The sequence below is a fragment of the Pseudophryne corroboree genome, unplaced genomic scaffold, assembly GCF_028390025.1.
Source record: "Pseudophryne corroboree isolate aPseCor3 unplaced genomic scaffold, aPseCor3.hap2 scaffold_576, whole genome shotgun sequence".
Classification (NCBI taxonomy): domain Eukaryota; kingdom Metazoa; phylum Chordata; class Amphibia; order Anura; family Myobatrachidae; genus Pseudophryne; species Pseudophryne corroboree.
The window spans coordinates 203,104-228,556 of NW_026970175.1; the positions used below are offsets into that span (position 1 = coordinate 203,104).

The 25,453-nt window shown below is 46.9% G+C and overlaps 24 non-coding genes and 4 pseudogenes across 24 annotated transcripts; 7 read left to right on the plus strand and 21 right to left on the minus strand.

The window, feature by feature from the left end:
* Positions 1-661: 661 nt before the first annotated feature.
* LOC135033926 (U1 spliceosomal RNA) lies at positions 662-825 on the minus strand. Its single transcript, XR_010229242.1, has one exon. It is a non-coding gene; the product is annotated as a U1 spliceosomal RNA (small nuclear RNA).
* Positions 826-1,496: 671 nt separating this feature from the next.
* Positions 1,497-1,659, minus strand: LOC135033856 (U1 spliceosomal RNA). The gene has a single exon (XR_010229177.1). It is a non-coding gene; the product is annotated as a U1 spliceosomal RNA (small nuclear RNA).
* A 152-nt stretch (positions 1,660-1,811) lies between these two features.
* LOC135033721 (U1 spliceosomal RNA) lies at positions 1,812-1,975 on the minus strand. Its single transcript, XR_010229061.1, has one exon. It is a non-coding gene; the product is annotated as a U1 spliceosomal RNA (small nuclear RNA).
* A 668-nt stretch (positions 1,976-2,643) lies between these two features.
* LOC135033819 (U1 spliceosomal RNA) lies at positions 2,644-2,807 on the minus strand. Its single transcript, XR_010229150.1, has one exon. It is a non-coding gene; the product is annotated as a U1 spliceosomal RNA (small nuclear RNA).
* Positions 2,808-2,959: 152 nt separating this feature from the next.
* Positions 2,960-3,123, minus strand: LOC135033930 (U1 spliceosomal RNA). The gene has a single exon (XR_010229246.1). It is a non-coding gene; the product is annotated as a U1 spliceosomal RNA (small nuclear RNA).
* Positions 3,124-3,793: 670 nt separating this feature from the next.
* LOC135033834 (U1 spliceosomal RNA) lies at positions 3,794-3,956 on the minus strand. Its single transcript, XR_010229162.1, has one exon. It is a non-coding gene; the product is annotated as a U1 spliceosomal RNA (small nuclear RNA).
* A 152-nt stretch (positions 3,957-4,108) lies between these two features.
* On the minus strand, positions 4,109-4,272 carry LOC135033697 (U1 spliceosomal RNA). The gene has a single exon (XR_010229037.1). It is a non-coding gene; the product is annotated as a U1 spliceosomal RNA (small nuclear RNA).
* A 702-nt stretch (positions 4,273-4,974) lies between these two features.
* LOC135033847 (U1 spliceosomal RNA) lies at positions 4,975-5,109 on the minus strand (annotated as a pseudogene).
* Positions 5,110-5,261: 152 nt separating this feature from the next.
* On the minus strand, positions 5,262-5,425 carry LOC135033703 (U1 spliceosomal RNA). Its single transcript, XR_010229043.1, has one exon. It is a non-coding gene; the product is annotated as a U1 spliceosomal RNA (small nuclear RNA).
* Positions 5,426-7,786: 2,361 nt separating this feature from the next.
* LOC135033870 (U1 spliceosomal RNA) lies at positions 7,787-7,942 on the plus strand. Its single transcript, XR_010229188.1, has one exon. It is a non-coding gene; the product is annotated as a U1 spliceosomal RNA (small nuclear RNA).
* Positions 7,943-8,616: 674 nt separating this feature from the next.
* On the plus strand, positions 8,617-8,780 carry LOC135033744 (U1 spliceosomal RNA). Its single transcript, XR_010229083.1, has one exon. It is a non-coding gene; the product is annotated as a U1 spliceosomal RNA (small nuclear RNA).
* Positions 8,781-8,932: 152 nt separating this feature from the next.
* On the plus strand, positions 8,933-9,095 carry LOC135033837 (U1 spliceosomal RNA). The gene has a single exon (XR_010229165.1). It is a non-coding gene; the product is annotated as a U1 spliceosomal RNA (small nuclear RNA).
* Positions 9,096-12,399: 3,304 nt separating this feature from the next.
* Positions 12,400-12,563, minus strand: LOC135033935 (U1 spliceosomal RNA). Its single transcript, XR_010229251.1, has one exon. It is a non-coding gene; the product is annotated as a U1 spliceosomal RNA (small nuclear RNA).
* A 692-nt stretch (positions 12,564-13,255) lies between these two features.
* LOC135033786 (U1 spliceosomal RNA) lies at positions 13,256-13,397 on the minus strand (annotated as a pseudogene).
* Positions 13,398-13,549: 152 nt separating this feature from the next.
* On the minus strand, positions 13,550-13,713 carry LOC135033938 (U1 spliceosomal RNA). Its single transcript, XR_010229254.1, has one exon. It is a non-coding gene; the product is annotated as a U1 spliceosomal RNA (small nuclear RNA).
* Positions 13,714-14,405: 692 nt separating this feature from the next.
* Positions 14,406-14,547, minus strand: LOC135033787 (U1 spliceosomal RNA; annotated as a pseudogene).
* Positions 14,548-14,699: 152 nt separating this feature from the next.
* Positions 14,700-14,863, minus strand: LOC135033901 (U1 spliceosomal RNA). Its single transcript, XR_010229217.1, has one exon. It is a non-coding gene; the product is annotated as a U1 spliceosomal RNA (small nuclear RNA).
* Positions 14,864-16,167: 1,304 nt separating this feature from the next.
* TRNAN-AUU (transfer RNA asparagine (anticodon AUU)) lies at positions 16,168-16,241 on the plus strand. Its single transcript has one exon. It is a non-coding gene; the product is annotated as a tRNA-Asn (tRNA).
* Positions 16,242-21,606: 5,365 nt separating this feature from the next.
* LOC135033908 (U5 spliceosomal RNA) lies at positions 21,607-21,722 on the minus strand. Its single transcript, XR_010229224.1, has one exon. It is a non-coding gene; the product is annotated as a U5 spliceosomal RNA (small nuclear RNA).
* A 275-nt stretch (positions 21,723-21,997) lies between these two features.
* Positions 21,998-22,113, minus strand: LOC135033878 (U5 spliceosomal RNA). The gene has a single exon (XR_010229196.1). It is a non-coding gene; the product is annotated as a U5 spliceosomal RNA (small nuclear RNA).
* A 274-nt stretch (positions 22,114-22,387) lies between these two features.
* Positions 22,388-22,503, minus strand: LOC135033893 (U5 spliceosomal RNA). Its single transcript, XR_010229210.1, has one exon. It is a non-coding gene; the product is annotated as a U5 spliceosomal RNA (small nuclear RNA).
* A 275-nt stretch (positions 22,504-22,778) lies between these two features.
* Positions 22,779-22,894, minus strand: LOC135033884 (U5 spliceosomal RNA). The gene has a single exon (XR_010229202.1). It is a non-coding gene; the product is annotated as a U5 spliceosomal RNA (small nuclear RNA).
* A 274-nt stretch (positions 22,895-23,168) lies between these two features.
* Positions 23,169-23,284, minus strand: LOC135033882 (U5 spliceosomal RNA). The gene has a single exon (XR_010229200.1). It is a non-coding gene; the product is annotated as a U5 spliceosomal RNA (small nuclear RNA).
* Positions 23,285-23,548: 264 nt separating this feature from the next.
* LOC135033898 (U5 spliceosomal RNA) lies at positions 23,549-23,664 on the minus strand. The gene has a single exon (XR_010229215.1). It is a non-coding gene; the product is annotated as a U5 spliceosomal RNA (small nuclear RNA).
* A 270-nt stretch (positions 23,665-23,934) lies between these two features.
* LOC135033891 (U5 spliceosomal RNA) lies at positions 23,935-24,050 on the minus strand. The gene has a single exon (XR_010229208.1). It is a non-coding gene; the product is annotated as a U5 spliceosomal RNA (small nuclear RNA).
* Positions 24,051-24,194: 144 nt separating this feature from the next.
* On the plus strand, positions 24,195-24,322 carry LOC135033865 (U1 spliceosomal RNA; annotated as a pseudogene).
* Positions 24,323-24,915: 593 nt separating this feature from the next.
* On the plus strand, positions 24,916-25,079 carry LOC135033728 (U1 spliceosomal RNA). Its single transcript, XR_010229067.1, has one exon. It is a non-coding gene; the product is annotated as a U1 spliceosomal RNA (small nuclear RNA).
* Positions 25,080-25,231: 152 nt separating this feature from the next.
* Positions 25,232-25,394, plus strand: LOC135033777 (U1 spliceosomal RNA). Its single transcript, XR_010229117.1, has one exon. It is a non-coding gene; the product is annotated as a U1 spliceosomal RNA (small nuclear RNA).
* Positions 25,395-25,453: the final 59 nt, after the last annotated feature.

Sequence of the window (25,453 nt, forward strand, 5' to 3'; positions counted from 1 at the left end):
CAGTGCTCAGTATCACTGCTCATTGTCTTGTGCTGCATTGTGGTGCTCAGCATACTACAGTACATTACTAATAGTCCAGTGCTGCATCTTGCTGCTCAGTGTCAGTTCTAGTATCCTCATCAGTGCTCACTATCACTGCTCATTACATTGTGGTGTTCTGTATACTACAGTAACATAGTAATATAGTAACATATAGTAACATATTTTTTGAGGTTGAATAGAGGCAAATTGCCCATCGTGTTCAACCTGTTTTAAGTTGTGATGATTCTACATACTTGCTGAATAATGTTTTATGACTAGTTAGCTACTATAACTCATGTTACCCCCGGATTAACCATGTTGATATTTTAAGTATTATAACCTTGGATAGCTTTTTCATTCAGAAATGTATCCATTCCTTTTTTAAATCCAATTACAGAGTCCGCCATTACCACCTTCCCTGGCAGGGAATTCCACATCCTGATTGCCCTAACAGTGAACATCATAGTATCTCACCTGGCAGGTAAGTAGGAGTTGGGCTAGAGCTGTGGAGGATTGCTGCTCGGGCACCCCCTGTCAAGTGAAGGAGATCCAACTGAGGCAGCACAAGGGAACTCTCGAAAGAAGAACAAGGCTAGAGGAAGATCTGAGACAAAGAAATCTGACTTTTACCAGAGCTGACCAGAGGAAAGCACAAACGCAGTCCCCCACTACCACAAATAATGCAGTCGAGTTTCCCACATTTGGGGAAATCACAGGGGTCAGCATACCCAGAGTGCAATGAATGAACCTCACCCTGGGAGAACAATCTTCATGACCATGGTATCTCCTATGCAAAATAAGTATGATTTGGGATAGGGCTGGGGAGGGCCGCTGCTCAGGCACATCTCTGTCAAGTAAAGGAGATTCAACTGAGGCAACACAAGGGAACTCTCATCTGGGGACAACAACTGCAGGGAGAACACATATTTTCAGATGAACATGGGAGGGCAGAAGGCTGCCTAACACTGAAGCACCCCCAAACAACAAACCAAATGCAACTACTAGTGCAAGCATTCCTGGGGGAAGGCCTGCAGCAGATGGATTTGCATATGGTGATGTCATCCAAGCAGTGGGTCAAAGTTGGCTTCAACCCTCGTCTGCATATGAAAATAAAAAAGGGGTGTGCAGGGCATGGCGGCCTTTTGCGGCGCTTGGATGACCCCTAGTTTGCATTAAACACCTCCACCTTCCTTCGGTGTGGGGCTCATGTTGGCTATGCCCCAGCCCCTGAAGCATTCAAGCTGATTTCTTGCAGCAGCTGGGCACTGTAACAGCTCCAGAGCTGCTCTGTAAAGCAAGTAAAAGGGTGTGGGCCCTGCAGCACTACCTGTAGTTTGCATTGTGCGTTGGAAGGCACAAAGTAAGCAGACGGGAGAAGTCAGGATAGTGCACAAGGGCATAGAAGGGAGCGGCTCAAGAAAAGAGAAGTGGAAACAGAGAGCAAACTAGGCTGGAGAGAGACCTGAGACAAAGAGATCTGAATTATACGAGAGCCGACCAGAGGAAACACAAATTATGTAATCAAGTGTCCCACATTTGGGGAAATCGTAGGAGCAGCACACCCAGAGTGCATTGGGTGAGCCTTGCCCTGGGAGAAGCACCTTCCTGATCATAGTATCTCACCTGGCAGGTAAGTAGGAGTTGGGCTAGAGCTGGGGAGGGTCGCTGTTCGGGCACCCCCCTGTCAAGTGAAGGAGATCCAACTGAGGCAGCACAAGGAAACTCTCGAAAAAAGAACAAGGCTAGAGGAAGATCTGAGACAAAGAAATCTGACTTTTACCAGAGCTGACCAGAGGAAAGCACAAACACAGTCCCCCACTACCACAAATAATGCAGTCGAGTTTCCCACATTTGGGGAAATGACAGGGGTCAGCATACCCAGAATGCAATGAATGAACCTCACCCTGGGAGAACAATCTTCATGACAATGGTATCTCCTATGCAAAATAAGTATGATTTGGGATAGGGCTGGGGAGGGCCGCTGCTCAGGCACATCTCTGTCAAGTAAAGGAGATTCAACTGAGGCAGCACAAGGGAACTCTCATCTGGGGACAACAACTGCAGGGAGAACACATATTTTCAGATGAACATGGGAGAGCAGAAGGCTGCCTAATACTGAAGCACCCCCAAACAACAAACCAAATGCAACAACTAGTACAAGCATTCCTGGGAAAAGGTCTGCAGAAGACGGATTTGCATACGGTGATGTCATCCAAGCAGTGGGCCAAAGTTGGCTGGAACCCTCATCTGCATATGAAAAGAGAAAAGGGGTATGCAGGGCATGGCGGCCTTTTGCGGCGCTTGGATGACCCTTAGTTCGCATTAAACACCTCCACCCTCCGTCGGTGTGGGGCTCATGTTGGCTATGCCCCAGCCCCTGAAGCATTCAAGCTGATTTCTTGCAGCAGCTGGGCACTGTAACAGCTCCAGAGCTGCTCTGTAAGGCAAGTAAAAGGGTGTTGGCCCTGCAGCACTACCTGTAGTTTGCATTGTGCGTTGGAAGGCACAAAGTAAGCAGACAGGAGAAGTCAGGGGAGTGCACAAGGGCAAGGGCAGGGGCTCAAGAAAAGAGAAGTGGAAACAGACAGCAAACTAGGCTGGAGAGAGACCTGAGACAAAGAGATCTGAATTATACGAGTAGCCGACCAGAGGAAACACAAATTATGTAGTCAAGTGTCCCACATTTGGGGAAATCGTAGGAGCAGCACACCCAGAGTGCAATGGGTGAGCCTTGCCCTGGGAGAAGCACCTTCCTGATCATAGTATCTCACCTGGCAGGTAAGTAGGAGTTGGGCTAGAGCTGGGGAGGGTCGCTGCTCGGGCACCCCCCTGTCAAGTGAAGGAAATCCAACTGAGGCAGCACAAGGAAACTCTCAAAAAAAGAACAAGGCTAGAGGAAGATCTGAGACAAAGAAATCTGACTTTTACCAGAGCTGACCAGAGGAAAGCACAAACACAGTCCCCCACTACCACAAATAATGCAGTCGAGTTTCCCACATTTGGGGAAATCACAGGGGTCAGCATACCCAGAATGCAATGAATGAACCTCACCCTGGAAGAACAATCTTCATGACCATGGTATCTCCTATGCAAAATAAGTATGATTTGGGATAGGGCTGGGGAGGGCCGCTGCTCAGGCACATCTCTGTCAAGTAAAGGAGATTCAACTGAGGCAGCACAAGAGAACTCTCATCTGGGGACAACAACTGCAGGGAGAACACATATTTTCAGATGAACATGGGAGAGCAGAAGGCTGCCTAATACTGAAGCACCCCAAACAACAAACCAAATGCAACAACTAGTACAAGCATTCCTGGGGGAAGGTCTGCAGAAGACGTATTTGCATACGGTGATGTCATCCAAGCAGTGGGCCAAAGTTGGCTGGAACCCTCATCTGCATATGAAAAGAGAAAAGGGGTATGCAGGGCATGGCGGCCTTTTGCGGCGCTTGGATGACCCTTAGTTCGCATTAAACACCTCCACCCTCCGTCGGTGTGGGGCTCATGTTGGCTATGCCCCAGCCCCTGAAGCATTCAAGCTGATTTCTTGCAGCAGCTGGGCACTGTAACAGCTCCAGAGCTGCTCTGAAAGGCAAGTAAAAGGGTGTGGGCCCTGCAGCACTACCTGTAGTTTGCATTGTGCGTTGGAAGGCACAAAGTAAGCAGACAGGAGAAGTCAGGAGAGTGCACAAGGGCATAGAAGGCAGCGGCTCAAGAAAAGAGAAGTGGAAACAGACAGCAAACTAGGCTGGAGAGAGACCTGAGACAAAGAGATCTGAATTATACAAGAGCCGACCAGGGGAAACACAAATTATGCAGTCAAGTTTCCCACATTTGGGGAAATCGCAGGAGCAGCACACCCAGAGTGCAATGGGTGAGCCTTGCCCTGGGAGAAGCACCTTCATGATCATAGTATCTCACCTGGCAGTTATGTAGGAGTTGGGCTAGAGCTGGGGAGGGTCGCTGCTCGGGTACCCCCCTGTCAAGTGAAGGAGATCAAACTGAGGCAGCACAATGGAACTCTCGAAAGAAGAACAAGGCTAGAGGAAGATCTGAGACAAAGAAATCTGACTTTTACCAGAGCTGACCAGAGGAAAACACAAACACAGTCCCCCACTACCACAAATAATGCAGTTGAGTTTCCCACATTTGGGGAAATCACAGGGGTCAGCATACCCAGAATGCAATGAATGAACCTAACCCTGGGAGAACAATCTTTATGACCATGGTATCTCCTATGCAAAATAAGTATGATTTGGGATAGGGCTGGGGAGGGCCGCTGCTCAGGCACATCTCTGTCAAGTAAAGGAGATTCAACTGAGGCAGCACAAGGGAACTCTCATCTGGGGACAACAACTGCCGGGAGAACACATATTTTCAGATGAACATGGGAGGGCAGAAGGCTGCCTAATACTGAAGCACCCCCAAACAACAAACCAAATGCAACAACTAGTACAAGCATTCCTGGGAAAAGGTCTGCAGAAGACGGATTTGCATACAGTGATGTCATCCAAGCAGTGGGCCAAAGTTGGCTGGAACCCTCATCTGCATATGAAAAGAGAAAAGGGGTATGCAGGGCATGGCGGCCTTTTGCGGCGCTTGGATGACCCTTAGTTCGCATTAAACACCCCCACCCTACTTCGGTGTGGGGCTCATGTTGGCCATGCCCCAGCCCCTGAAGCATTCAAGCTGATTTCTTGCAGCAGCTTGGCACTGTAACAGCTCCAGAGCTGCTCTGTAAGGCAAGTAAAAGGGTGTGGGCCCTGCAGCACTACCTGTAGTTTGCATTGTGCATCGGAAGGCACAAAGTAAGCAGACAGGAGGAGAAGTCAGGATAGTGCACAAGGGTATAGAAGGGAGGGGCTCAAGAAAAAAGAAGTGGAAACAGACAGCAAACTAGGCTGGAGAGAGACCTGAGACAAAGAGATCTGAATTATATGAGAGCCGACTAGGGGAAACACAAATTATGCAATCAAGTTTCCCATATTTGGGGAAATCGCAGGGGCAGCACACCCAGAGTGCAATGGGTGAGCCTTGCCCTGGGAGAAGCAACTTCATGATCATAGTATCTCACCTGGCAGGTAAGTAGGAGTTGGGCTAGAGCTGGGGAGGGTCGCTGCTCGGGCACCCCCCTGTCAAGTGAAGGAGATCCAACTGAGGCAGCACAAGGGAACTCTTGAAAGAAGAACAAGGCTAGAGGAAGATCTGAGACAAAGAAATCTGACTTTTACCAGAGCTGACCAGAGGAAAGCACAAACACAGTCCCCCACTACCACAAATAATGCAGTTGAGTTTCCCACATTTGGGGAAATCACAGAGGTCAGCATACCCAGAACGCAATGAATGAACCTAACCCTGGGAGAACAATCTTCATGACCATGGTATCTCCTATGCAAAATAAGTATGATTTGGGATAGGGCTGGGGAGGGCCGCTGCTCAGGCACATCTCTGTCAAGTAAAGGAGATTCAACTGAGGCAGCACAAGGGAACTCTCATCTGGGGACAACAACTGCAGGGAGAACACATATTTTCAGATGAACATGGGAGGGCAGAAGGCTGCCTAATACTGAAGCACCCCCAAACAACAAACCAAATGCAACAACTAGTGCAAGCATTCCTGGGGGAAGGCCTGCCGCAGATGGATTTGCATATGGTGATGTCATCCAAGCAGTGGGTCAAAGTTGGCTTCAACCCTCGTCTGCATATGAAAAGAGAAAAGGGGCATGCAGGGCATGGCGGCCTTTTGCGGCGCTTGGCTGACCCCTAGTTTGCATTAAACACCTCCACCCTCCGTCGGTGTGGGGCTCATGTTGGCTATGCCCCAGCCCCTGAAGCATTCAAGCTGATTTCTTGCTGCAGCTGGGCACTGTAACAGCTCCAGAGCTGCTCTGTAAGGCAAGTAAAAGGGTGTGGGCCCTGCAGCACTACCTGTAGTTTGCATTGTGCGTTGGAAGGCACAAAGTAAGCAGACAGGAGAAGTCTGGAGAGTGCACAAGGGCATAGAAGGCAGCGGCTCAAGAAAAGAGAAGTGGAAACAGACAGCAAACTAGGCTGGAGAGAGACCTGAGACAAAGAGATCTGAATTATACGAGAGCCGACCAGGGGAAACACAAATTATGCAGTCAAGTTTCCCACAGGAGTATATAGGATACGACCCAGTGGTACCTGACGACATAGATACTAACAGCTATTTAATAACATTACGCTAGAAAGTGATTATTAGCAACATATATGTCTATATAAACAACCCCGCCAGGGTTGTGCCTTCAAAAATAATCACACACGGACACGCTTTTTAAACCTTTTTTTCACATCTCTTTATTCTTCTTATGCACATGTATGTTAGTTCTGTGATTTTAACCTTTATGTTTCACTGCAGTTTGGGATAATAATATTAATATTTATCCAATTTTAATACATACTTAATAAAGGTTATATTTTATGATTCATTCATTCTGTCCAGTGCGTCAACAGTGCAGATTTCTTCTTGTTTTTTCTCCCAAATTCTATAACAATGACAGTAAATGTTGTTTCTTTTCAAACAGAACTTTCTTGACCATGCTTCTTGCTTGAAAGATCTGGGAGCACATGGAAAACAGTACAAACCATGCAGTATCACAAGAGCCTTTATTTGATATTTCATGAAGATAGAGCAGAATTGAGGACACGTCAACTATTTCTGCCGAAGGTGGTTCATCTTTCCACATGGTGCCTTTGGCCACTGACACCTTCGTTGAGTCAAAGTCTCTGGCTGTGGTCAGAACTTTGAAAATTTATGTCACCAGAACGGTTCAGATTAGGAAAACAGAGGCTCTGTTTGTCCTGTATGCTCCCAACAGGATTGGGTGTCCTGCTTCCATGTAGACAATTATGCGCTGGATCTGTGGTAAGATTCAGCATGCTCATTCCACGGCAGGATTGCCGTTACTGAATTAGGTGAAGACCCATTCTACTAGAAAGGTGGGTTCATCCTGGGCAGCTGGTCGGGGAGTCTCGGCATTGCAACTTTGCCGAGCAGCTATTTAGTAAACACTTTTGCTAAGTTTTACAAGTTTTAGAGTAAAGGAGATTCAACTGAGGCAGCACAAGGGAACTCTCATCTGGGGACAACAACTGCAGTGAGAACACATATTTTCAGATGAACATGGGAGGGCAGAAGGCTGCCTAATACTGAAGCACCCCCAAACAACAAACCAAATGCAACAACTAGTACAAGCATTCCTGGGGGAAGGTCTGCAGAAGACGGATATGCATATAGTGATGTCATCCAAGCATTGGGCCAAAGTTGGCTGGAACCCTCATCTGCATATGAAAAGAGAAAAGGGGTATGCAGGGCATGGCGGCCTTTTGCGGCGCTTGGATGACCCTTAGTTCGCATTAAACACCCCCACCCTCCTTCGGTGTGGGGCTCATGTTGGCCATGCCCCAGCCCCTGAAGCATTCAAGCTGATTTCTTGCAGCAGCTTGGCACTGTAACAGCTCCAGAGCTGCTCTGTAAGGCAAGTAAAAGGGTGTGGGCCCTGCAGCACTACCTGTAGTTTGCATTGTGCATTGGAAGGCACAAAGTAAGCAGTCAGGAGGAGAAGTCAGGATAGTCCACAAGGGTATAGAAGGGAGGGGCTCAAGAAAAAAGAAGTGGAAACAGACAGCAAACTAGGCTGGAGAGAGACCTGAGACAAAGAGATCTGAATTATATGAGAGCCGACCAGGGGAAACACAAATTATGCAGTCAAGTTTCCCACATTTGGGGAAATCGCAGGGGCAGCACACCCAGGTGAGATACTATAATCAGGAAGGTGCTTCTCCCAGGGCAAGGCTCACCCATTGCACACTGGGTGTGCTGCTCCTACGATTTCCCCAAATGTGGGACACTTGACTGCATAATTTGTGTTTCCTCTGGTCGGCTCTCGTATAATTCAGATCTCTTTGTCTCAGGTCTCTCTCCAGCCTAGTTTGCTCTCTGTTTCCACTTCTTTTTTCTTGAGCCCCTCCCTTCTATACCCTTGTGGACTATCCTGACTTCTCCTCCCGTCTGCTTACTTTGTGCCTTCCAATGCACAATGCAAACTACAGGTAGTGCTGCAGGGCCCACACCCTTTTACTTGCCTTACAGAGCAGCTCTGGAGCTGTTACAGTGCCCAGCTGCTGCAAGAAATCAGCTTGAATGCTTCATGGGATGGGGCATGGCCAACATGAGCCCCACACCAAAGGAGGGTGGGGGTGTTTAATGCGATCTAGGGGTCATCCAAGCACCGCAAAAGGCCGCCATGCCCTGCACGCCCCTTTTCTCTTTTCATATGCAGATGAGGGTTGAAGCCAACTTTGACCCACTGCTTGGATAACATCACCATATGCAAATCCATCTGCTGCAGGCCTTCCCCCAGGAATGCTTGCACTAGTTGTTGCATTTGGTTTGTTGTTTGGGGGTGCTTCAGTATTAGGCAGCCTTCTGCCCTCCCATGTTCATCTGAAAATATGTGTTCTCCCTGCAGTTGTTGTCCCCATATGAGAGTTCCCTTGTGCTGCCTCAGTTGAATCTCCTTTACTTGACAGAGATGTGCCTGAGCAGCGGCCCTCCCCAGCCCTATCCCAAATCATACTTATTTTGCATAGGAGACACCATGGTCATGAAAATTGTTCACCCAGGGTGAGGTTCATTCATTGCATTCTGGGTATGCTGACCCCTGTGATTTACCCAAATGTGGGAAACTCGCCTGCATTATTTGTGGTAGTTGGGGACTGTGTTTGTGTTTTCCGCTGGTCAGCTCTGGTAAAAGTCAGATTTCTTTGTCTCAGATCTTCCTCTAGCCTTGTTCTTCTTTCGAGAGTTCCATTGTGCTGCCTCAGTTGGATCTCCTTCACTTGACAGGGGGGTGCCCGAGCAGCGACCCTCCCCAGCTCTAGCCCAACTCCTACTTACCTGCCAGGTGAGATACTATGATCTTGAAGGTGCTTCTCCCAGGGCAAGGCTCAACCATTGCACTCTGGGTGTGCTGCCCCTGCGATTTCCCCAAATATGGGAAACTTGACTGCATAATTTGTGTTTCCCCTGGTCGGCTCTCGTATAATTCAGATCTCTTTGTCTCAGGTCTCTCTCCAGCCTAGTTTGCTGTCTGTTTCCACTTCTCTTTTCTTGAGCCGCTCCCTTCTATGCCCTTGCGCACTATCCTGACTTCTCCCGTCTGCTTACTTTGTGCCTTCCAACGCACAATGCGAACTACAGGTAGTGCTGCAGGGCCCACACCCTTTTATTTGCCTTACAGAGCAGCTCTGGAGCTGTTACAGTGCCCAGCTGCTGCAAGAAATCAGCTTGAATGCTTCAGGGGCTGGGGCATAGCCAACATGAGCCCCACACCGAAGGAGGGTGGAGGTGTTTAATGCGAACTAGGGGTCATCCAAGCGCCGCAAAAGGCCGCCATGCCCTGCATAACCCTTTTCTCTTTTCATATGCAGATGAGGGTTCCAGCCAACTTTGGCCCACTGCTTGGATGACATCACCGTATGCAAATTCGTCTCCTGCAGACCTTCCCCCAGGAATACTTGTACTAGTTATTGCATATGGTTTGATATTTGATGGTGCTTCAGTATTAGGCAGCCTTCCGCCCTCCCATGTTCATCTGAAAAAATGTGGTCTCCCTGCAGTTGTTGTCCCCAGACGAGAGTTCCCTTGTGCTTCCTCAGTTGAATCTCCTTAACTTGACGGGGGAGGGGCTTGCCCGAGCAGCCACCCTCCCCAGCCCTATCCCAACTCATACTTATTTTGCATATGAGATCTCTATATCATGAAGATTGTTATCACAGGGTGAAGTTCATCCATTATATTTTAAAATAGGAAGGTTCAAATTACATATTTGAATTGCATCTATGTGCTGGATTCAAATGTCCCCCCCCCCTTCCTTTCTCAATTGTGCCCGTCAGCAGCTATTCTAAGGTTGCTGCCAATGGGTGTGACACATTAATTTCTTCTGTGGGGTACACTGGACTCCACAAGGATTCACATTGGGGTGTAGAGTAGGATCTTGATCTGAGGCACCAACCGGCTCAAAGCTTTTGACTGTTCCCAAGATGCTCAGCGCATTCTCCTCTATAACCCCGCTTCCATGAACAGGGAGCTCAGTTTGTAGTTGGTGCCTTCAGTAGCAGGCCACTTAACAGGGGCCTGCCTCAGGCAGCCTATTCTTAGCTATTAATTTTGACAAGAAAATAAGAACTTTTTTTATGAGAATCTACAAGGGCTGCAGCAGGCTAGGTCTAATAGACATCTTTACTGCAGCTTCATCACTCCCAGCGGCGCTGTATACTCCCGTGCCCTGGTTGCTGGGTCACTGCAGCGGAGGCTCCGGTTTCTTCCTAAGGTCAGTCACACACGCACCGCCCTTCCGGATCACGAGGCCGCTGATGAAGGGGAGCGTGGCCGTAGGGGGTGGACCGTGTGCGCACTAGCGTGGACACTGATTACTGGGCAGCCGCTCCACGAGCCACCAGGTACAGTTAAGGAGCACAGGTCTGGGGTTTTTTCTCCCATATTAAACCAATTTTGTACTGCCCGCAGCGCATTGTGATAGGTAATAGGGCCTGATTCAGGTTGGATTGCAATCACAGTAAGCGATCCAACTGCAAAAATTGCTAAGAGCATACGCATGTGCCTGCATTTTCTGCGGCACCCCGCAGAGAATGCGATCGCCTCTGCCTGTCAATCGGGGCAGGGGGGGAGAGGGGGGTCAGCAACACTCCATTTCCAAGTCAGGGATGGAGCGGTGCGGGGGCAAGGCTTCAAAATGGGGTCTGCAACGGAGGAGACACAGGGGGCGTGGTCACAGCGGCTGTATGACATCACATTCAGCCGCTGTGATCACAAAAATGGTGGCGGCTTCCTGCGCGCACATACAGTCTGCACCAGCAGGAGGCTACACCATTTTTTATGATCACGCTGAACTGCAGTGCGACTGCAATTACAGATTGGTCAAGAAGGGAGGCGTCATGCTGGGTGGCCATGTCCTGTCACTGTGCAGGAGCCAGCACCGCTCACACACTAGTCCCCGGGTGCAGCCCCCAACCCCCGGGACACCCGGAGCAACAAAATGTAGATTCACACCACCAGGCCACGCCCCTACCTATGAAACCATGCCTCCTTTTTACCATTGCGCTGCTTATCTGCGCGCACTGCATTACAATCTCCTTCGCCACCTCTCTGGGTGTCACCAGTGATAGTGACACCTCTGCCATGCTTGTAGCAGCTGGTCCTAAGATCTACGCCTCAAGCCCTGAGTGTTTGCCCTTGTGACTTGTTGATCATCATAGCGAAGCAGATGCTTACAGAAAACTGCAGGGGCTTAGATTGAAAATAAAAAAATATATGGGTATAAGGTAGAGAGGAGCGGGTTCGGTTCTCCGAGAACCGAATTCCCCACGAACTCCACGTGGTTTACACTGGTCCGAGGCAGGCTCGGTTGTTCCCGCCTGACTCGGAAAACCTGAACAAGGGAAAATGTCATCATCCCGCTGTCGGATTCTCGCGAGATTCGGATTTCATATAAAGAGCTGCGCGTTGCCGCCATTTTTACTCGTGCATTGAAGAGGGAGCGGAGAGGACGTGGCTATGTTCTCTCAGTGGAAATCTCAATATCAGTGCTCAGTATCAGTGGTTACTTATTGCTGCTCAGTAATACTAGTAGTGTGTCTCTCCTGCTCAGTGTCAGTTCTCAGTAGTATCCTCATCAGTGCTCAGTATCACTGCTCATTGTCTTGTGCTGCATTGTGGTGCTCAGCATACTACAGTACATTACTAATAGTCCAGTGCTGCATCTTGCTGCTCAGTGTCAGTTCTAGTATCCTCATCAGTGCTCACTATCACTGCTCATTACATTGTGGTGTTCTGTATACTACAGTAACATAGTAATATAGTAACATATAGTAATATAGTTTTTGAGGTTGAAAAGAGGCAAATTGCCCATCGTGTTCAACCTGTTTTAAGTTGTGATGATTCTACATACTTGCTGAATAATGTTTTATGACTAGTTAACTACTACAACTCATGTTACCCCCGGATTAACCATGTTGATATTTTAAGTATTATAACCTTGGATAGCTTTTTCATTCAGAAATGTATCCATTCCTTTTTTAAATCCAATTACAGAGTCCGCCATTACCACCTTCCCTGGCAGGGAATTCCACATCCTGATTGCCCTAACAGTGAAGATCATAGTATCTCACCTGGCAGGTAAGTAGGAGTTGGGCTAGAGCTGTGGAGGATTGCTGCTTGGGCACCCCCTGTCAAGTGAAGGAGATCCAACTGAGGCAGCACAAGGGAACTCTCGAAAGAAGAACAAGGCTAGAGGAAGATCTGAGACAAAGAAATCTGACTTTTACCAGAGCTGACCAGAGGAAAGCACAAACACAGTCCCCCACTACCACAAATAATGCAGTCGAGTTTCCCACATTTGGGGAAATCACAGGGGTCAGCATACCCAGAATGCAATGAATGAACCTCACCCTGGGAGAACAATCTTCATGACCAAGGTATCTCCTATGCAAAATAAGTATGATTTGGGATAGGGCTGGGGAGGGCCGCTGCTCAGGCACATCTCTGTCAAGTAAAGGAGATTCAACTGAGGCAGCACAAGGGAACTCTCATCTGGGGACAACAACTGCAGGGAGAACACATATTTTCAGATGAACATGGGAGGGCAGAAGGCTGCCTAAAACTGAAGCACCCCCAAACAACGAACCAAATGCAACTACTAGTGCAAGCATTCCTGGGGGAAGGCCTGCAGCAGATGGATTTGCATATGGTGATGTCATCCAAGCAGTGGGTCAAAGTTGGCTTCAACCCTCGTCTGCATATGAAAAGAAAAAAGGGGTGTGCAGGGCATGGCGGCCTTTTGCGGCGCTTGGATGACCCCTAGTTCGCATTAAACACCTCCACCCTCCTTCGGTGTGGGGCTCATGTTGGCTATGCCCCAGCCCCTGAAGCATTCAAGCTGATTTCTTGCAGCAGCTGGGCACTGTAACAGCTCCAGAGCTGCTCTGTAAAGCAAGTAAAAGGGTGTGGGCCCTGCAGCACTACCTGTAGTTTGCATTGTGCGTTGGAAGGCACAAAGTAAGCAGATGGGAGAAGTCAGGATAGTGCACAAGGGTATAGAAGGGAGGGGCTCAAGAAAAAAGAAGTGGAAACAGACAGCAAACTAGGCTGGAGAGAGACCTGAGACAAAGAGATCTGAATTATATGAGAGCCGACCAGGGGAAACACAAATTATGCAGTCAAGTTTCCCACATTTGGGGAAATCGCAGGGGCAGCACACCCAGAGTGCAATGGGTGAGCCTTGCCCTGGGAGAAGCATCTTCATGATCATAGTATCTCACCTGGCAGGTAAGTAGGAGTTGGGCTAGAGCTGGGGAGGGTCGCTGCTCGGGCACCCCCCTGTCAAGTGAAGGAGATCCAACTGAGGCAGCACAAGGGAACTCTCGAAAGAAGAACAAGGCTAGAGGAAGATCTGAGACAAAGAAATCTGACTTTTACCAGAGCTGACCAGAGGAAAGCACAAACACAGTCCCCCACTACCACAAATAATGCAGTTGAGTTTCCCACATTTGGGGAAATCACAGGGGTCAGCATACCCAGAATGCAATGAATGAACCTAACCCTGGAAGAACAATCTTCATGACCATGGTATCTCCTATGCAAAATAAGTATGATTTGGGATAGGGCTGGGGAGGGCCGCTGCTCAGGCACATCTCTGTCAAGTAAAGGAGATTCAACTGAGGCAGCACAAGGGAACTCTCATCTGGGGACAACAACTGCAGGGAGAACACATATTTTCAGATGAACATGGGAGGGCAGAAGGCTGCCTAATACTGAAGCACCCCCAAACAACAAACCAAATGCAACAACTAGTGCAAGCATTCCTGGGGGAAGGCCTGCAGCAGATGGATTTGAATATGGTGATGTCATCCAAGCAGTGGGTCAAAGTTGGCTTCAACCCTCGTCTGCATATGAAAAGAATAAAGGGGTGTGCAGGGCATGGCGGCCTTTTGCGGCGCTTGGATGACCCCTAGTTCGCATTAAACACCTCCACCCTCCTTCGGTGTGGGGCTCATGTTGGCTATGCCCCAGCCCCTGAAGCATTCAAGCTGATTTCTTGCAGCAGCTGGGCACTGTAACAGCTCCAGAGCTGCTCTGTAAAGCAAGTAAAAGGGTGTGGGCCCTGCAGCACTACCTGTAGTTTGTATTGTGCGTTGGAAGGCACAAAGTAAGCAGACGGGAGAAGTCAGGATAGTGCACAAGGGTATAGAAGGGAGGGGCTCAAGAAAAAAGAAGTGGAAACAGACAGCAAACTAGGCTGGAGAGAGACCTGAGACAAAGAGATCTGAATTATATGAGAGCCGACCAGGGGAAACACAAATTATGCAGTCAAGTTTCCCACATTTGGGGAAATCGCAGGGGCAGCACACCCAGAGTGCAATGGGTGAGCCTTGCCCTGGGAGAAGCATCTTCATGATCATAGTATCTCACCTGGCAGGTAAGTAGGAGTTGGGCTAGAGCTGGGGAGGGTCGCTGCTCGGGCACCCCCCTGTCAAGTGAAGGAGATCCAACTGAGGCAGCACAAGGGAACTCTCGAAAGAAGAACAAGGCTAGAGGAAGATCTGAGACAAAGAAATCTGACTTTTACCAGAGCTGACCAGAGGAAAGCACAAACACAGTCCCCCACTACCACAAATAATGCAGTTGAGTTTCCCACATTTGGGGAAATCACAGGGGTCAGCATACCCAGAATGCAATGAATTAACCTAACCCTGGGAGAACAATCTTCATGACCATGGTATCTCCTATGCAAAATAAGTATGATTTGGGATAGGGCTGGGGAGGGCCGCTGCTCAGGCACATCTCTGTCAAGTAAAGGAGATTCAACTGAGGCAGCACAAGGGAACTCTCATCTGGGGACAACAACTGCAGGGAGAACACATATTTTCAGATGAACATGGGAGGGCAGAAGGCTGCCTAATACTGAAGCACCCCCAAACAACAAACCAAATGCAACAACTAGTGCAAGCATTCCTGGGGGAAGGCCTGCCGCAGATGGATTTGCATATGGTGATGTCATCCAAGCAGTGGGTCAAAGTTGGTTCAAACACCTTTGCAAAGTTCTATAAGTTTGATACCCTGGCTGAGGAGGACCTCCTGTTTGCTCAATCGGTGCTGCAAAGTCATCCGCACTCTCCTGCCCGTTTGGGAGCTTTGGTATAATCCCCATGGTCCTTACGGAGTCCCCAGCATCCTCTAGGACGTAAGAGAAAATAAGATTTTAAACCTACCGGTAAATCTTTTTCTCGTAGTCCGTAGAGGATGCTGGGTGCCCGTCCCAAGTGCGGTCTACTTCTGCAAGACTTGTATATAGTTATTGCTTACATAAGGGTTATATGTTAGTTTTCATCGGTCTTGGACTGATGCTATGTTGTTTTCATACTGTTAACTGGGTAGTATATCACAAGTTATACGGTGTGATTGGTGTGGCTGGTATGAATCTTGACCTTGGATTAACAAAAATCCTTTCCTCGTACTGTCCGTCTCCTCTGGGCACAGTTTCTCTAACTGAGGTATGGAGGAGGGGCATAGAGGGAGGAGCCAGTGCACACCCAGATCTAAAGTCTTTCTTAAAGTGCCCATGTCTGCTGCGGAGCCCGTCTATCCCCCATGGTCCTTACGGAGTCCCCATCATCCTCTACGGACTACGAGAAAAAAAAATTACCGGTAGGTTTAAAATGTTATTTTTTTCTCTGCAACCCACTGCTAAATTGTGCTTCCTAGCTGTTTTTTATAAAATCACTTAATTAAATCTAACTCTGATTACGTCAGAGAAGGCCAGGTACCCTACACCATAAGAGGGGGTTTGAAATTTTGACTTGTCTACTTAAAGATCACCAAAATCTGATGACAAGGTCAATTACATCCCTGGGTGGGATTGAACCACCAACCTTTTGGTTAATAGCCCATGTAAGTGCAAGAAATCCTGAAGCACTCACTCATCATGGGAAAGTACCAATGTGTTTCTTACAAAAATTCTCCAGATTATTGACTTTTTAAAGTTTTTCTAGGAAACGTTCTAGATGAATGCTTATTAGCCTTTGTCAGTATTGACTTTCGCAAGGTGTCTCTGTGGCGCAATCGGTTAGCATGTTTGGCTATTAACCAAAAGGTTGGTGGTTCAATCCCACCCAGGGATGTAATTGACCTTGTAATCAGATTTTGGTGATCTTTAAGTAGACAAGTCAAAATTTCAAAAACCCCCCTTATGGTGTAGGGTACCTGGCCTTCTCTGATGTAATCAGAGTTAGATTTGATTAAGTGATTTTATAAAAAAACAGCTAGGAAGCACAATTTAGCAGTGAGTTGCAGAGAAAAAAAATTATGCTGGCAGAAAAGTCCAATTGAGTGATTAAACAGCTCTTCATTTTCTGATTTTATGTTTATGCTAACAAATTTGCTCTCTGAAAAGTGTCCACATAGCCAAGTCTCTGATTAACACCTTTGTAGGAATGGTTTTTCACCTATTACTGAATTAAACTTGCTTCATTGGAAAGGCATCAAAGATGCATCCTCATTTCAATGTCTACTGAAATAATACAGGTTGACACCAGGAAACGTCACTGCATCCTTGCTGCTTCCTCATGGGGAAGTCTGTTTAATGTGAAAACAAGGTGATATCTAATCAGCACACAGGTAAGGAATTAAGAAAATCTTTCTTTATGGGTGAAGATGTTTCTCACAAATTGTTGTCCCAATGCATCATTGAAATTCAAGATGGAAGATGATTTTCATATATCACTTGTACATTTTGCATTGCTCTTCTGGTGACAATGTAGTTTGTTTTTGTCAATTACCATTTCAGTAATAGGGTAAAGAAAATTAAGTGGATTTTTTAAAGAAAACAATGCTGTCAATATACTATTAAAACAAATTAAAATGATAAAAGTTATTGTACTTTAAGTAAAAATAAAAGTGCCAAAATATCAATCCCAGTTTTTGATTACTTTAATTATAAAAAAAAAAATGCACATAGCAGAGGATAGTTTCGATCAATCGACCTCTGGGTTATGGGCCCAGCATGCTTCCATTGCACTACTCTGCTGCTCATGGAAGTGTCAGAGATCCTGAAGACTAAATTGATTAAAGGCCTTAAAGTACTGGACTATAAGGAAAGACTTACTAGGCTGAATATTTATACACTAGAAAAGAGGTGCCTAAGAGGAGATATTATTAATATCTTCAAATATGTAAAGATACATAACAAAGAGTTATCAGAGGAATTATTTATTAAAAGAACACGTGGTCACTCGCTGCGACTGGAGGAAAGTTCAGAACGCAATGGAGGAAAGGTTTCTTCACTGTTAGGGCAATCAGGATGTGGAATTCCCTGCCAGGGAAGGTGGTAATGGCGGACTCTGTAATTGGATTTAAAAAAGGAATGGATACATTTCTGAATGAAAAAGCTATCCAAGGTTATAATACTTAAAATATCAACATGGTTAATCCGGGGGTAACATGAGTTATAGTAGCTAACTAGTCATAAAACATTATTCAGCAAGTATGTAGAATCATCACAACTTAAAACAGGTTGAACACGATGGGCAATTTGCCTCTATTCAACCTCAAAAACTATGTTACTATATTACTATGTTATTGTAGTATACAGAACACCACAATGCAATGAGCAGTGATAGTGAGCACTGATGAGGATACTAGAACTGACACTGAGCAGCAAGATGCAGCACTGGACTATTAGTAATGTACTGTATTATGCTGAGCAACACAATGCAGCACAAGACAATGAACAGTGATACTGAGCACTGATGAGGATACTACTGAGAACTGACACTGAGCAGGAGAGACACACTACTAGTATTACTGAGCAGCAATAAGTAACCACTGATACTGAGCACTGATATTGAGATTTCCACTGAGAGAACATAGCCACGTCCTCTCCGCTCTCTCTTCAATGCACGAGTAAAAATGGCAGCAACGCGCAGCTCTTTATATGGAATCCGAATCTCGCGAGAATCCGACAGCGGGATGATGACATTTTCCCTTGTTCAGGTTTTCCGAGTCAGGCGGGAACAACCGAGCCTGCCTCGGACCAGTGTAAACCACGTGGAGTTCGTGGGGAATTCGGTTCTCGGAGAACCGAACCCGCTCCTCTCTACCTTATACCCTATCAATTTTTTTATTTTCAATCTAAGCCCCTGCAGTTTTCTGTAAGCATCTGCTTCGCTATGATGATCAACAAGTCACAAGGGCAAACACTCAGGGTTTGAGGCGTAGATCTTAGGACCAGCTGCTACAAGCATGGCAGAGGTGTCACTATCACTGGTGACACCCAGAGAGGTGGCGAGGGAGATTGTAATGCAGTGCGCGCAGATAAGCAGTGCAATGGTAAAAAGGAGGCATGGTTTCATAGGTAGGGGCGTGGCCTGGTGGCCTGAATCTACATTTTGTTGCTCCGGGTGTCCCGGGGGTTGGGGGCTGCACCCGGGGACTAGTGTGTGAGCGGTGCTGGCTCCTGCAAAGTGACAGGGCATGGCCACCCAGCATGACGCCTCCCTTCTTGACCATGCTGTAATTGCAGTCGCACTGCAGTTCAGCGTGATCATAAAAAATGGTGTAGGCTCCTGCTGGTGCAGACTGTATGTGCGCGCAGGAAGCCGCCACCATTTTTGTGATCACAGCGGCTGAATGTGATGTCATACAGTCGCTGTGACCACGCCCCCTGTGTCTCCTCCGTTGCAGACCCCATTTTGAAGCCTTGCCCCCGCACCGCTCCATCCCTGACTTGGAAATGGAGTGTTGCTGACCCACCTCTCCCCCCCTTCCCCGCCCCGATTGACAGGCAGAGGCGATCACATTCTCTGCGGGGTGCCGCAGAAAATGCAGGCACATGCGTATGCTCTTAGCAATTTTTGCAGTTGGATCGCTTATTGTGATTGCAATCCAACCTGAATCAGGCCCTATTACCTATCACAATGCGCTGCGGGCAGTACAAAATTGGGTTAATATAGGAGAAAAACCCCCAGACCTGTGCTCCTTAACTGTACCTGGTGGCTAGTGGAGCGGCTGCCCAGTAATCAGTGTCCACCGCAGTGCGCACACGGCCCACCCCCTACGGCCTCGCTCCCCTTCAGCAGCGGCCTCGTGATCCGGAAGGGTGGTGTGTGTGTGACTGACCTTAGGATGAAACCGGAGCCTCCGCTGCAGTGACCCAGCAACCAGGGCACGGGAGTATACAGCGCCGCTGGGAGTGATGAAGCTGCAGTAAAGATGTCTATTAGACCTAGCCTGCTGCAGCCCTTGTAGATTCTCATAAAACAAGTTCTTCTTTTCTTGTCAAAATTAATAGCTAAGAATAGGCTGCCTGAGGCAGGCCCCTGTTAATTGGCCTGCTACTGAAGGCACCAACTACAAACTGAGCTCCCTGTTCATGGAAGCGGGGTTATAGAGGAGAATGCACTGAGCTTCTTGGGAACAGTCAAAAGCTTTGAGCCGGTTGGTGCCTCAGATCAAGATCCTACTCTACACCCCAATGTGAATCCTTGTGGAGTCCAGTGTACCCCACAGAAGAAATTAATGTGTCACACCCATTGGCAGCAACCTTAGAATAGCTGCTGACGGGCACAATTGAGAAAGGAAGGGGGGGGGGACATTTGAATCCAGCACATAGATGCAATTCAAATATGTAATTCGTACCTTCCTATTTTAAAATATAATGGATGAACCTCACCCTGTGAGAACAATCTTCATGATCAAGAGATCTCATATGCAAAATAAATATGAGTTGGGATAGGGCTGGGGAGGGCTGCTCGGGCAGCACCTCCCCCGTCAAGTTAAGGAGATTCAACTGAGGAAGCACAAGGGAACTCTCATCTGGGGACAACAACTGCAGGGAGACCACATCTTTTCAGATGAACATGGGAGGGCGGAAGGCTGCCTAATACTGAAGCACCATATGCAACAACTAGTACAAGCATTCCTGGGGGAAGGTCTGCAGCAGACGGATTTGCATACGGTGATGTTATCCAAGCAGTGGGCCAAAGTTGACTGGAACCCTCATCTGCATATGAAAAGAGAAAAGGGGCATGCAGGGCATGGCGGCCTTTTGCAGTGCTTGGATGACCCCTAGTTCACATTAAACACCCCCACCCTCCTTTGGTGTGGGGCTCATGTTGGCCATGCCCCATCCCCTGAAGCATTCAAGCTGATTTCTTGCAGCAGCTGGGCACTGTAACAGCTCCAGAGCTGTTCTGTAAGGCAAGTAAAAGGGTGTGGGCCCTGCAGCACCACCTGTAGTTCGCATTGTGCGTTGGAAGGCACAAAGTAAGCAGACGGGAGGAGAAGTCAGGATAGTGCGCAAGGGCATTCTTTTCTCTTAGTCCGTAGAGGATGCTGGGGTCACATTAAGAACCATGGGGTATAGACGGGATCCGCAAGATACATGGGCACTTTAAGACTTTCAAAGGGTGTGAACTGGCTCTTCCCTCTATGCCCCTCCTCCAGACTCCAGTTATAGGAACTGTGCCCAGGGAGACGGACATTTCGAGGAAAGGATTTATTGTTAAACTAAGGTGAGCATCTTACCAGCTCACACCTTAAACATGCCGCAGAACGTGGCATTCAACAGAACACAAGCCAACGGCATGAACAATTGCAGCAAAAAGCTGACCAGAACCATAACACAACATGTGTATAACCACAAGTAATAACTGCAGACACAGTATGGACTGGGACGGGTGCCCAGCATCCTCTACAGACTAAGAGAAAAGGATTTACCGGTAGGTATTAAAATCCTATTTTCTCATACGACCTAGAGGATGCTGGGGTCACATTAAGAACCATGGGGTTATACCAAAGCTCTTGAACGGGTGGGAGAGTGCGTACGACTCTGCAGCACCGAATGACCCAACTTAAGGTTATCATCAGCCAAGGTATCAAACTTGTAAAACTTAGCAAAAGTGTTTACTAAATAGCTGCTCGGCAAAGTTGCAATGCCGAGACTCCCCGACCAGCTGCCAAGGATGAACCCACCTTTCTAGTAGAATGGGTCTTCACCTACTTCAGTAACGGCAATCCTGCCGTGGAACGAGCATGCTGAATCTTACCACAGATCCAGCGCATAATGGTCTGCATGGAAGCAGGACACCAAATCCTGTTGGGAGCATACAGGACAAACAGAGCCTCTGTTTTCCTAATCTGAACCGTTCTGGTGACATACATTTTCAAAGTTCTGACCACAGCCAGAGACTTTGACTCAACGAAGGTGTCAGTGGCCAAAGGCACCATGTGGAAAGATGAACCACCTTCGGCAGAAATTGTTGACGTGTCCTCAATTCTGCTCTATCTTCATGAAAGATCAAATAAAGGCTCTTGTGATACTGCATGGTTTGTACTGTTTTCCATGTGCTCCCAGACCTTTAAGCAAGTAGCATGGTCAAGAAAGTTCTGTTTGAAAAGAAACAACATTTACTGTCATTGTTATGCAAATAAACTTACATTAAAGCTAACAAGAAAGCACACTCGTTCTGTCTTTAAACTGATAAAAGAAACCCCAATAATATGGGGCATGCAAAAATTGAGATAAAACTCAGTTTTGCTCCTCTCCACGGAAATCTTTAATAAAAGGCGAAATATTTGTTAGTTCTGAAGAGAAACCAGAGCATGACCAAGATTCCACCTGTCGCCTGAGTGCCATGCCAGCAGTTCTCATTCAGCTGAAAGTGAGCACCCAATTTGAATGAAAGAAAGCAGATTTCTCACCAGGCTTCCCCTTGCTATAAACATGGTTTGTACTCTTTTCCATGTGCTCCCAGATCTTTCAAGCAATTAGTGTGGTCAAGAAAGTTCTGTTTGAAAAGAAACAAACATTTACTGTCATTTCTATGCAAATGAGCTTACATTAAAGCACACTCGTTCTATCTTTAAACCGATAAAATAAAACCCCAATAAGATGGGGCATGCAAAAATTGAGATAAAACTCAGTTTTGCTCCTCTCCACGGAAATCTTTAGTAAAAGGCGAAAGATTTGTTCGTTCTGAAGAGAAACCAGAACATGACCAAGATTCCACCTGTCGCCTGAGTGCCATGCCAGCAGTCCTCATTCAGCTCAAAGTGAGCACCCAATTTGAAAGAAAGAAAGCAGATTTCTCACCAGGCTTCCCCTTGCTATAAACATGGTTTGTACTCTTTTCCATGTGCTCCCAGATCTTTCAAGCAATTAGTATAGTCAAGAAAGTTCTGTTTGAAAAGAAACAAACATTTACTGTCATTTCTATGCAAATGAGCTTACATTAAAGCACACTCGTTCTATCTTTAAACCGATAAAAGAAACCCCAATAAGACGGAGCATGCAAAAATTGAGATAAAACTCAGTTTTGCTCCTCTCCACGGAAATCTTTAGTAAAAGGCGAAAGATCTGTTCGTTTTGAAGAGAAACCAGAGCATGACCAAGATTCCACCTGTCGCCTGAGTGCCATGCCAGCAATCCTCATTCAGCTCAAAGTGAGCACCCAATTTGAAAGAAAGAAAGCAGATTTCTCACCAGGCTTCCCCTTGCTATAAACATGGTTTGTACTCTTTTCCATGTGCTCCCAGATCTTTCAAGCAATTAGTGTGGTCAAGAAAGTTCTGTTTGAAAAGAAACAAACATTTACTGTCATTTCTATGCAAATGAGCTTACATTAAAGCACACTCGTTCTATCTTTAAACCGATAAAATAAAATCCCAATAAGATGGGGCATGCAAAAATTGAGATAAAACTCAGTTTTGCTCCTCTCCACGGAAATCTTTAGTAAAAGGCGAAAGATTTGTTCGTTCTGAAGAGAAACCAGAACATGACCAAGATTCCACCTGTCGCCTGAGTGCCATGCCAGCAGTCCTCATTCAGCTCAAAGTGAGCACCCAATTTGAAAGAAAGAAAGCAGATTTCTCACCAGGCTTCCCCTTGCTGTAAACATGGTTTGTACTCTTTTCCATGTGCTCCCAGATCTTTCAAGCATTTAGTATAGTCAAGAAAGTTCTGTTTGAAAAGAAACAAACATTTACTGTCATTTCTATGCAAATGAGCTTACATTAAAGCACACTCGTTCTATCTTTAAACCGATAAAAGAAACCCCAATAAGACGGAGCATGCAAAAATTGAGATAAAACTCAGTTTTGCTCCTCTCCACGGAAATCTTTAGTAAAAGGCGAAAGATCTGTTCGTTTTGAAGAGAAACCAGAGTATGACTAAGATTCCACCTGTCGCCTGAGTGCCATGCCAGCAGTCCTCATTCAGCGCAAAGTGAGCACCCAATTTGAAAGAAAGAAAGCAGATTTCTCACCAGGCTTCCCCTTGCTATAAGCATGGTTTGTACTCTTTTCCATGTGCTCCCAGATCTTTCAAGCAATTAGAATGGTCAAGAAAGTTCTGCTTGAAAAGAAACAGACATTTATAGTCATTGTTATGCAAATAAACATACATTAAAGCTAACAAGAAACTGATAAAAGAAACCCCAATAATATGGGGCATGCAAAAATTGAGATAAAACTCAGTTTTGCTCCTCTCCACAGAAATCTTTAATAAAAGGCGAAAGATTTGTTCGTTCTGAAGAGAAACCAGAGCATGACCAAGATTCCACCTGTCGCCTAAATGCTGTGCCAGCAGTCCTCATTCAGATCAAAGTGAGCGCCCAACTTGAAAGTAAGCAGATTTCTCACCTGGCTTCTCCTTGCTATAAGCATGGTTTGTACTGTATTCCATGTGCTCCCAGATCTTTCAAGCAAGTAGCATGGTCAAGAAAGTTCTGTTTGAAAAGAAACAAACATTTACTGTCATTTCTATGCAAATGAGCTTACATTAAAGCACACTCATTCTATCTTTAAACCGATAAAAGAAACCCCAAAAAGATGGGGCATGCAAAAATTGAGATAAAACTCGGTTTTGCTCCTCTCCACGGAAATCTTTAATAAAAGGCGAAAGATTTGTTCGTTCTGAAGAGAAACCAGAGCATGACCAAGATTTTTATCTGAAAATATGTGTTCTCCCTGCAGTTGTTGTCCCCAGATGAGAGTTCCCTTGTGCTGCCTCAGTTGAATCTCCTTTACTTGACAGAGATGTGCCTGAGCAGCGGCCCTCCCCAGCCCTATCCCAAATCATACTTATTTTGCATAGGAGATACCATGGTCATGAAGATTGTTCTCCCAGGGTGAGGTTCATTCATTGCATTCTGGGTATGCTGACCCCTGTGATTTTCCCAAATGTGGGAAACTCGCTTTTATACCCTTGTGCACTATCCTGACTTCTCCTCCTGTCTGCTTACTTTGTGCCTTCCAATGCACAATGCAAACTACAGGTAGTGCTGCAGGGCCCACACCCTTTTACTTGCCTTACAGAGCAGCTCTGGAGCTGATACAGTGCCAAGCTGCTGCAAGAAATCAGCTTGAATGCTTCAGGGGATGGGGCATGGCCAACATGAGCCCCACACCGAAGGAGGGTGGGGGTGTTTAATGCGAACTAAGGGTCATCCAAGCGCCGCAAAAGGCCGCCATGCCCTGCATACCCCTTTTCTCTTTTCATATGCAGATGAGGGTTCCAGCCAACTTTGGCCCACTGCTTGGATGACATCACCGTATGCAAATCCGTCTTCTGCAGAACTTCCCCCAGGAATGCTTGCACTAGTTGTTGCATTTGGTTTGTTGTTTGGGGGTGCTTCAGTATTAGGCAGCCTTCTGCCCTCCCATGTTCATCTGAAAATATGTGTTCTCCCTGCAGTTGTTGTCCCCAGATGAGAGTTCCCTTGTGCTGCCTCAGTTGAATCTCCTTTACTTGACAGAGATGTGCATGAGCAGCGGCCCTCCCCAGCCCTATCCCAAATCATACTTATTTTGCATAGGAGATACCATGGTCATGAAGATTGTTCTCCCAGGGTGAGGTTCATTCATTGCATTTTGGGTATGCTGACCCCTGTGATTTACCCAAATGTGGGAAACTCGACTGCATTATTTGTGGTAGTGGGGGACTGTGTTTGTGCTTTCCTCTGGTCAGCTCTGTTAAAACTCAGATTTCTTTGTCTCAGATTTTCCTCTAGCCTTGTTCTTCTTTCGAGAGTTCCCTTGTGCTGCCTCAGGTGGATCTCCTTCACTTGACAGGGGGGTGCCCGAGCAGCGACCCTCCCCAGCTCTAGCCCAACTCCTACTTACCTGCCAGGTGAGATACTATGATCAGGAAGGTGCTTCTCCCAGGGCAAGGCTCACCCATTGCACTCTGGGTGTGCTGCTCCTACGATTTCCCCAAATGTGGGACACTTGACTGCATAATTTGTGTTTCCTCTGGTCGGCTCTCGTATAATTCAGATCTCTTTGTCTCAGGTCTTTCTCCAGCCTAGTTTGCTGTCTGTTTCCACTTCTTTTATCT